Source organism: Carcharhinus amblyrhynchos, chromosome 9 (assembly GCF_965287045.1).
Source record: "Carcharhinus amblyrhynchos chromosome 9, sCarAmb.v2.hapA, whole genome shotgun sequence".
Classification (NCBI taxonomy): Eukaryota; Metazoa; Chordata; class Chondrichthyes; order Carcharhiniformes; family Carcharhinidae; genus Carcharhinus; species Carcharhinus amblyrhynchos.
Window position 1 is genome coordinate 57212081 of NC_137332.1, and position 7167 is coordinate 57219247.

The window sequence follows — 7167 nt, forward strand, 5'->3', positions numbered from 1 at the left end:
GCATCATCAACTACTGCTGTTCTGCTGAACGGTTACAACCTGAAACATTGGTTGAAATTCTTCCATCTTGCCCATCATGGGAATCATAGGGGGTGAGATAGAAAATTCAGCAGACCATTCAAAGATCTGTGGAGCTTAGGCAGAAATTTCTGGTCTTGGGGCACATCTTGCGCAGAATTCCGCCAATTAACTCTGTTGCTCTCTCCACAGATGCTGCAATAGCTGCTGTGTCATTCCAGCATTTTCTGTGTTTGCCTCAAATTCTTCCAATTTGGTTGTCAATTGATTGCTTTTGCTGCTATGATTCTACAAGTGTTTGATATTTTCTACAGTTGGTTTGAATTGCAAAAGACTACAAGGTGTGCTGTGGCAGATGCTGAAAGAGTTTTTACTGACTCCAAGAGTGTTACACAAGTCAGTTGCCTCCATACAAGGGTGTAACTAATAGGACAATTCCCTTGGAATACTGCATGACTTGGAGTAATATGTAAGAAGGCTCACAACACCAAGTTAAAGTCCAACAGGTTTATTTGGTAGCAGAATCCACTAGCTTTCATCAGGTAAGTGGGAGTTCTGTTCACAAACAGCGCATTTAAAGACACAAACTCAATTTACAAAATAATGGTTGGAATGCGAGTCTTTACAGATAATCAAGTCTTAAAGGTACAGGCAATATGATTGGAGTAATACAGGCAGAGCAAGAGAAGTTTCTGGAAGAATGAGGAAGAGAGAAAGGACGCTCAACAGAAGGTTCTCAGGGAACAATTTTGATACCTGAACATCAGTAAGGAACAAGGTGCATAACGTGTGTGCACAATGAATGTCGTCACTGAAATTTGTACTTGCTGCAGCTTTAATTGCTACCTCAAGGTAGTGGGAGTGGAGGCAAATTTGCAATGAATCTTTATGCGTTTGGCTCCTTCCAGGTTACAATTGGAAATATTTGCAATATCTCCCTGTTGTCATCCAGTCTAAGGGAGGTCACTAAAACCCTCTATTCAATCCAAGCTAAATACACTTCAGTTGCTGTTCGTATGAGCAGTTGATGAGCAGGAGGAGGTGGAAGGCAAATGCACCCCCTTTCTAGCCAGGCTTCCATGAAGAACAATGCAAGCGTGATACCAGATTCCGGAAAACAATTCGTCATTCATCAACTGTCCCACACTCCATCTTCACTCTGTGACAATCACATTGACTACAATGAAAAAAATTAAAGCCCTCATAAAATGAATATTCCAAGCCATATTTTTAAATTAAATCATGTCATATTGGATAAAATAGTCAACTAATCATACTTTTGCATTCCCTTTGTGCGTATCTTTTATGTGCCAAATGCTCCATTGCAGTGTTAGTTAAGAAAGCCCAACAAAACCTCTACTTCCTCAGGAGGCTAAGGAAATATGGCGTGTCTGCATGACTCAACAACTTTTACAACTGCACCATAGAAAGCACCTTTCTGGTTGTATCACAGCTTGATATGGCTCCTGCACTGTCCAAGACCACAAGAAACTACAGAGAGTTGTAAACAAAGCTCAGTCCATTACACAAACCAGTCTCCCATCCATTGACTGTATCTACACTTCTCGCTGTCTCAGAAAAGCAGCCAGCATAACCAAGGACACCACACACCCCAGACATACTCTCTTCCACATTCTTCCATCTGGAAAAATATACAAAAGTCTGATGTCATGTACCAACCGACTTAAGAACACTCTCTACTGCCCTCAGACTTTTGAATGGACCTACTTTATACTAAATTGATCTTTCTCTATACTCTAGCTATGACTGAACCACCCTCTGCACCCTTTCCTTTCCTTCTTCCCTACGTATGCTATGAATGGTGTGTTTTGTCTAGAACAGCGTGTCAGAAACAATACTTTTCACTGTATCCCAATAGATGTGACAATGATAAATCAAAATCGAATCAAGTCAAAATCAACATGCCTGGTGAAAGGCTGCTACGTACCAGCGGAGGAGATGCCAGGTGATCCTGCAGGATGACCTTGAACAACCTAAAAGCCACTGTACTACATTATTTGGGCTAGGGAAGCAGCAGTCCAGATGGGCTGTTTGTCAAGCAACAGCAAGGGTGCTGGTGGAGCGGCAGGGATGGAAGGACACATATGAGCTTTGTGCTCCATGGAACCACAGCCACCTCATCAATCCTAGTAAGCTGCTGAGTACTGATTGCTGTACTGCTGTGAAATCCTGCAAACCTTTGTACACTGTAATTCACAACCATGATACTGGCAGTCTGAACTTGCAAACTGACCTTGGGTGACAGCAGTCTAAGCTGCACTTCAGACAATGAGTGGCTCCAACATTCAGTTGTTACATTCATGATTGGGTCCCAAATGTGCAAACAGTATTCGTTATCAGTTCCACGCTAGAAGGGATGGGTTCCAAGTTTTGTGCAAATTGTATTAAATTGGTGCTTCACTCCTCCATGTTCCTTGACACTACTCCCAATGTACCAAGTTTTTTTTAATGCAAACTCATCAGTGTTCTTTTGTAGGCTGTACGATCGAAGTGTTCATCTGAGTCCTCAGCAGCTTTTGCAACTTTGGCACAGGTATTACTCCTGCCACAACCGCAGGCCACTCATGTTTGATGTCATCGCTTTCAAATCCCACCTCTGACCTACACCCGCACTGTTGGTATTTGAGCTGCTGGCTGTGACTGTGAAATCAAGTGACAACACAATCATATTGTCAGTGACATAGGGGTGGAATTCTCCCAAAATATTTCTAAGGTGTCATAATGGTGAGAATAATAGTAATCCGTGCCGGTCTCTTCGGCGCACACTGCACCGCAATCCACTGACACATAGTGCACTGGAAGAGCCTCCATGTGAAACATGCCATTATGGATCCCCAGGCATATGACTCACCTGAAGTGGCTGAAGCTGTGCAATGTAACAAGGGGGAGCTGCATTTAAATACTCCCCCCACTGTACTTACAGCCAATCATACCAGGAAGATGGCAGCATGCAGACCAGCCCCACAGTTTACTGAGGGATAGCTTGGAAGACTGCTGGACACCATGGAGAAGCAGTCAGCCATCCTCTATCCCTGGGATGGAGGATGACCATGAAGCAGGGACTCTAATGTGGCCTGGAAAATGGCGGCTGCAGCAGTCAGTGCCCGTGGTCTCAGACTGAGACCAGCACCTAATGCCAGAAGATGGTGGCACACAACCGAAGGGAGTGGGAGCATACAGGCAGTGGAACCCCCAAACTGCAGCTCCCTACCAACATGCAGCTCCCTACCAACATGCGATGGACCACACATGGGAGGCACCTGAGAGGACTGTGAGCGACTGTGATGGTGGCGTGTGCCATAAAAGTGAGAATTTACAAAACCTTCATCCATTTAGACCTTTCATAAGTAAGTGTCAAGTTGCCCAGATACTCATCCCTCCCTTGCACATATCCACGTCTTCTCTTCCAGGAGCAACACCGGATAAGGCCGGGCCCTTAGGAATCAGCCCCCGCCCCCACCCACCTCTGTCTCCCCAGCAGGCCCTGCCCCCCTGCGACACCTACCAGCACCTTGATGAAAAGCTCCAAAAAAAACACCAACCAGTTGTCACAAACATCATCCGCTCCATCAACCAGAGCAGAGATACACCTCGGTGGGTGGAATTAGCTCGTAGGCTTTGGAGTCACTTGCTGGTGAGCACCACACTGCTGCTGATGCACATTAGGTGGAGGTGGAAGTCCGAGGGGTAGGACAGGTGGAGGTCTGCCAGATCCAAGGACACAGCCAGGTGGCGGCAGAAAATGTTCTCACAAAGCTGCTGGGGACGCAGAAGCAGAGCCAGGCATTGCAGGAAGGGGGTGTTAAAGACATTCCAGCAACTGTGAAGCTGTTTGGAGGAGTCCCACAGCCTTAAAGTGCAGCAGATGGTGCTGACGTTGCTTGGCATCCAGCCATCACTATAAGAGTGGCTAACATGGTGGAAAGCCTGGAGCAGGAAATGGTAGCCATAGGTGGCAAGGTCCACAGCTCACACCAGCTACCCTCAGTCCCATGGAGTATCCCAGAAACCACTCACAGCAGCGGCTGACCCACCTCCTTTCACTATTGAGGTTGGTGCTTACCTCCTCACTCTCCCTCACATCTGTTGCACCAGAACCACACTTCAGAGGAACAATAGTGATTTGTGCTCAAGTTACGTCCCACTGGAGATGGGTACGTTCAGGGACAGAGTGGGTCACATGCCAAACTTGCTAATGAGATTGAAATGCAGTCAATCTCATGCTAATTAGCCTCACATCTTTTGTGCTATCAGAAAGGGGCCAGGAGAATTGCAAACTTTAGTGCCAAGCACGAAGCAGATTTTTAGATTCACTACTCTCCAGCATCTGCATGACATACTAACAGCACAGTGAGGTCAGAGAATCATCCCCATCGTCTTTTGGAGAAAAGTGAGATATGAGGAGGATGATTAGGTTTGAGGATATTGTCAACTTTAATAGTTTCAGCTTCATCACTGGCTACAGCCTCAGTCATAGCCATTCCAATAATGGTCAGCACCATTTCCTCCATGGGGGTTAGGACATGCATGCATGCCTAATGGCATGGTGCCACAGTGGTTAGCACTGCTGCCTCACAGTGCCAGGGACCTGCATTTGATTCCCAGCTTGGGTCACTATGTGGAGTTTGCACATCCTTCCTGTTTTTGGGGCATGGGTTTCCTTTGGGTGCTCTGACTTCCTCTCACAGTCCAAAGATGTGCAGGTTAGGTGGATTGGCCATGCTAAATTGCTCCATAGTGTCAGGGGGACTTGCTAGGGTAAATACATGAGGTTATGGGAATGGGGTGTGAATGGGATTGTGGTCAGGGTGACTAAATGGGCTGAATGGTCTCCTTCTGCACCGTAGGGATTCTATGTTTCTACGATTCTGATATGCTCCAGACAGCTCATGCTTCCTCCGATTGTGAATTACCTTATCCTGCAAAAGGCAGGGAAGTGTATCAGTGAGTGTCATATAATCGATGTGGCTACCATTGTTGAATAGCTGGCAGGGTGTGTAAACTGTGAGATGCGGGCATGAAACTAAGCATGATATTTCATGCCCTCCCCCAAGGAGACTGGGCATTTAATTGGGCAGGAGGGTGACAGGTGGGTCCCTGCCTGCTTCTCACCTCTGCCCTGATTAGGTTTGGGATGGGAAGGCTTCTCAACAGCCTGGTATTCACCCAGCAAGAGGTGAGGATCTCATTATGTGGGAAGCCCAAAAAGCAAACTTCTGTGGGATACCATGTTCAAAAGCACTCAGTGTCTGACCAAGAGATTTGGCATCAAGAAGGGGGGTGCCCAATGAGAGCCAACCATTATCATTGCTGCACTTTCCCCTACAACCCCTATTTAGCCATCACTCACCTTTGGCTTGGGTCCCTTAATCTTGTGGAAGATCAGCTACTAGTCAGTTAAGAGCCTGATCAGCACCATTTGGCATTTTTTGCTGAAAGGAGGAGACCCAGGCTCCTGCCGGTTCTCCAGCTGATGGGGGCATCTCCTGTTGTCTCCTCAAAAAAATACTTCAAGTGTGTGAGGGTGAGGTAAAGCATATGACTGTTAGACACGTCTGGTCTGAAAGAAATTGTTGGTTGGTGAGTGATAGGGATTTGAGCAATGTTTGAGGCTAGTATGCAGATGATATGATATGTTATTTGAAGTTGCAATCACTGACCTTGACCACTCATGTGAGGACAATGGACTTCTTGTGGTACTGCATACAGGTCCTTAAAGCGAGACTACTGGCGTTGAACAACATGGCTATCCGCTCCCATTCCTAGACTCCTGAGAGTTTGTGATGTTGTGATATTGCTCCTATTTTCCACCTCTTTCACCAAGGCCTCCAGGGCAGTGCCTGAAAATCTTGTTTTGTCATGCTTCTCAGTTTTCCAAGTTTGATTCACTTCCTGTATGACTGCCTGAACCTATTCCTGCCATAATGCACCACCCCTTTAGAGGTGAATGCCTGGTTTAAGTAGTAGCTTTAAGTGGCACTATGGATTTACGATTTTCAACCTTCTATTGGTTTGCGCAGCCAATGAACACTGTATGCAGAAATCATTCAAATAAGAAAGCAGCACAAAATTGGAATGATGCCTGAAATTCATTGAATTTGTGTTGGTTTATTACATATTGCAATCCCCATACCTGTTTTCAGGGCTATCAAATTTAGTCCCCTGTGTACTTTGTCATGATTACTTGTGCTAACAAGTTCAAGTAAGGTGAATCATAGACCATTAGAATACAATAAGGTGCAGGAGGAGGCAGTTCAAACCCTGAATGCTCAGCCATTCAAAACGATAATGGCTGATCTAATCTCAGCCTCACCACCACCTTCCTGCCTGCACCTCACCCATTTCCTGCTACTAATTAAAAACATCTCTATCTCCTCCTTAAATTTGGTTAGTGTTTCGGCGTCCATTACACTCTGGGGTAGGGAATTCCACAGATTCATGACCCATTAAGTAAAGTAACTCCTCATTTCTGTTTTAAATCTGCCGACCCTTAGCCTAAAACTATGGCCTCTCGTTCTAGAATCTCCAAAAGGGGAATCTTTCATTCTATGTCTGCCCTGGAAATCCCCTTTAGCATCTTATATACCTCAATTAGATCTCCTCTCATTCATTTAAACTCCAGTAAGTATCAGCCTAAATCTCTCTTCACAAGACAAATCCTTCATCCCTGGAATTAAACCAGAGAACCTTCTCTGAGTCCCCTCTAATGCATTTCCATCCTTCCTTAAGTAAGGGAATCAAAACTGTGCGCAGTTCTCTAGATGCGGTCTCACCAATGGCCTAAACAGTTGTAACAGCACTTCCCTACTTTTATACTCTATTCCATAGGCCAATGAATGTCAAAATCCCATTTGTCTTCCTTATTACCTGCTGCACTTGCATATTAACTTTCTATGACTCACGCACAAGGACTCCCAGATCCCTATGCATTGAAAAATTTTGAAGCTTCTCTCCATTTAGATAATAAGTTGCCTTTTTAATTCCTCTGACCAAAATGGGAAAATGCATTGCTATGCCATGCTATCCTACAGTCAATGTCCCTGCGCATGATAGTTTCTCTATTGGGCTGCAGGGGGTTATGGTGATGGTTGCAGAGATATCTGCAGCCAGTAGATAAAGAACACATAA

At 45.4% G+C, this 7167-nt stretch overlaps 1 long non-coding RNA gene across 1 annotated transcript; it reads right to left on the bottom strand.

Moving 5' to 3' along the window:
* Positions 1-510: 510 nt before the first annotated feature.
* Positions 511-5956, bottom strand: LOC145347830 (uncharacterized). The gene is made up of 2 exons (XR_013887862.1): positions 5700-5956; positions 511-1195 (listed from the first exon to the last, which is right to left on the bottom strand). It is a non-coding gene; the product is annotated as an uncharacterized LOC145347830 (long non-coding RNA).
* Positions 5957-7167: the final 1211 nt, after the last annotated feature.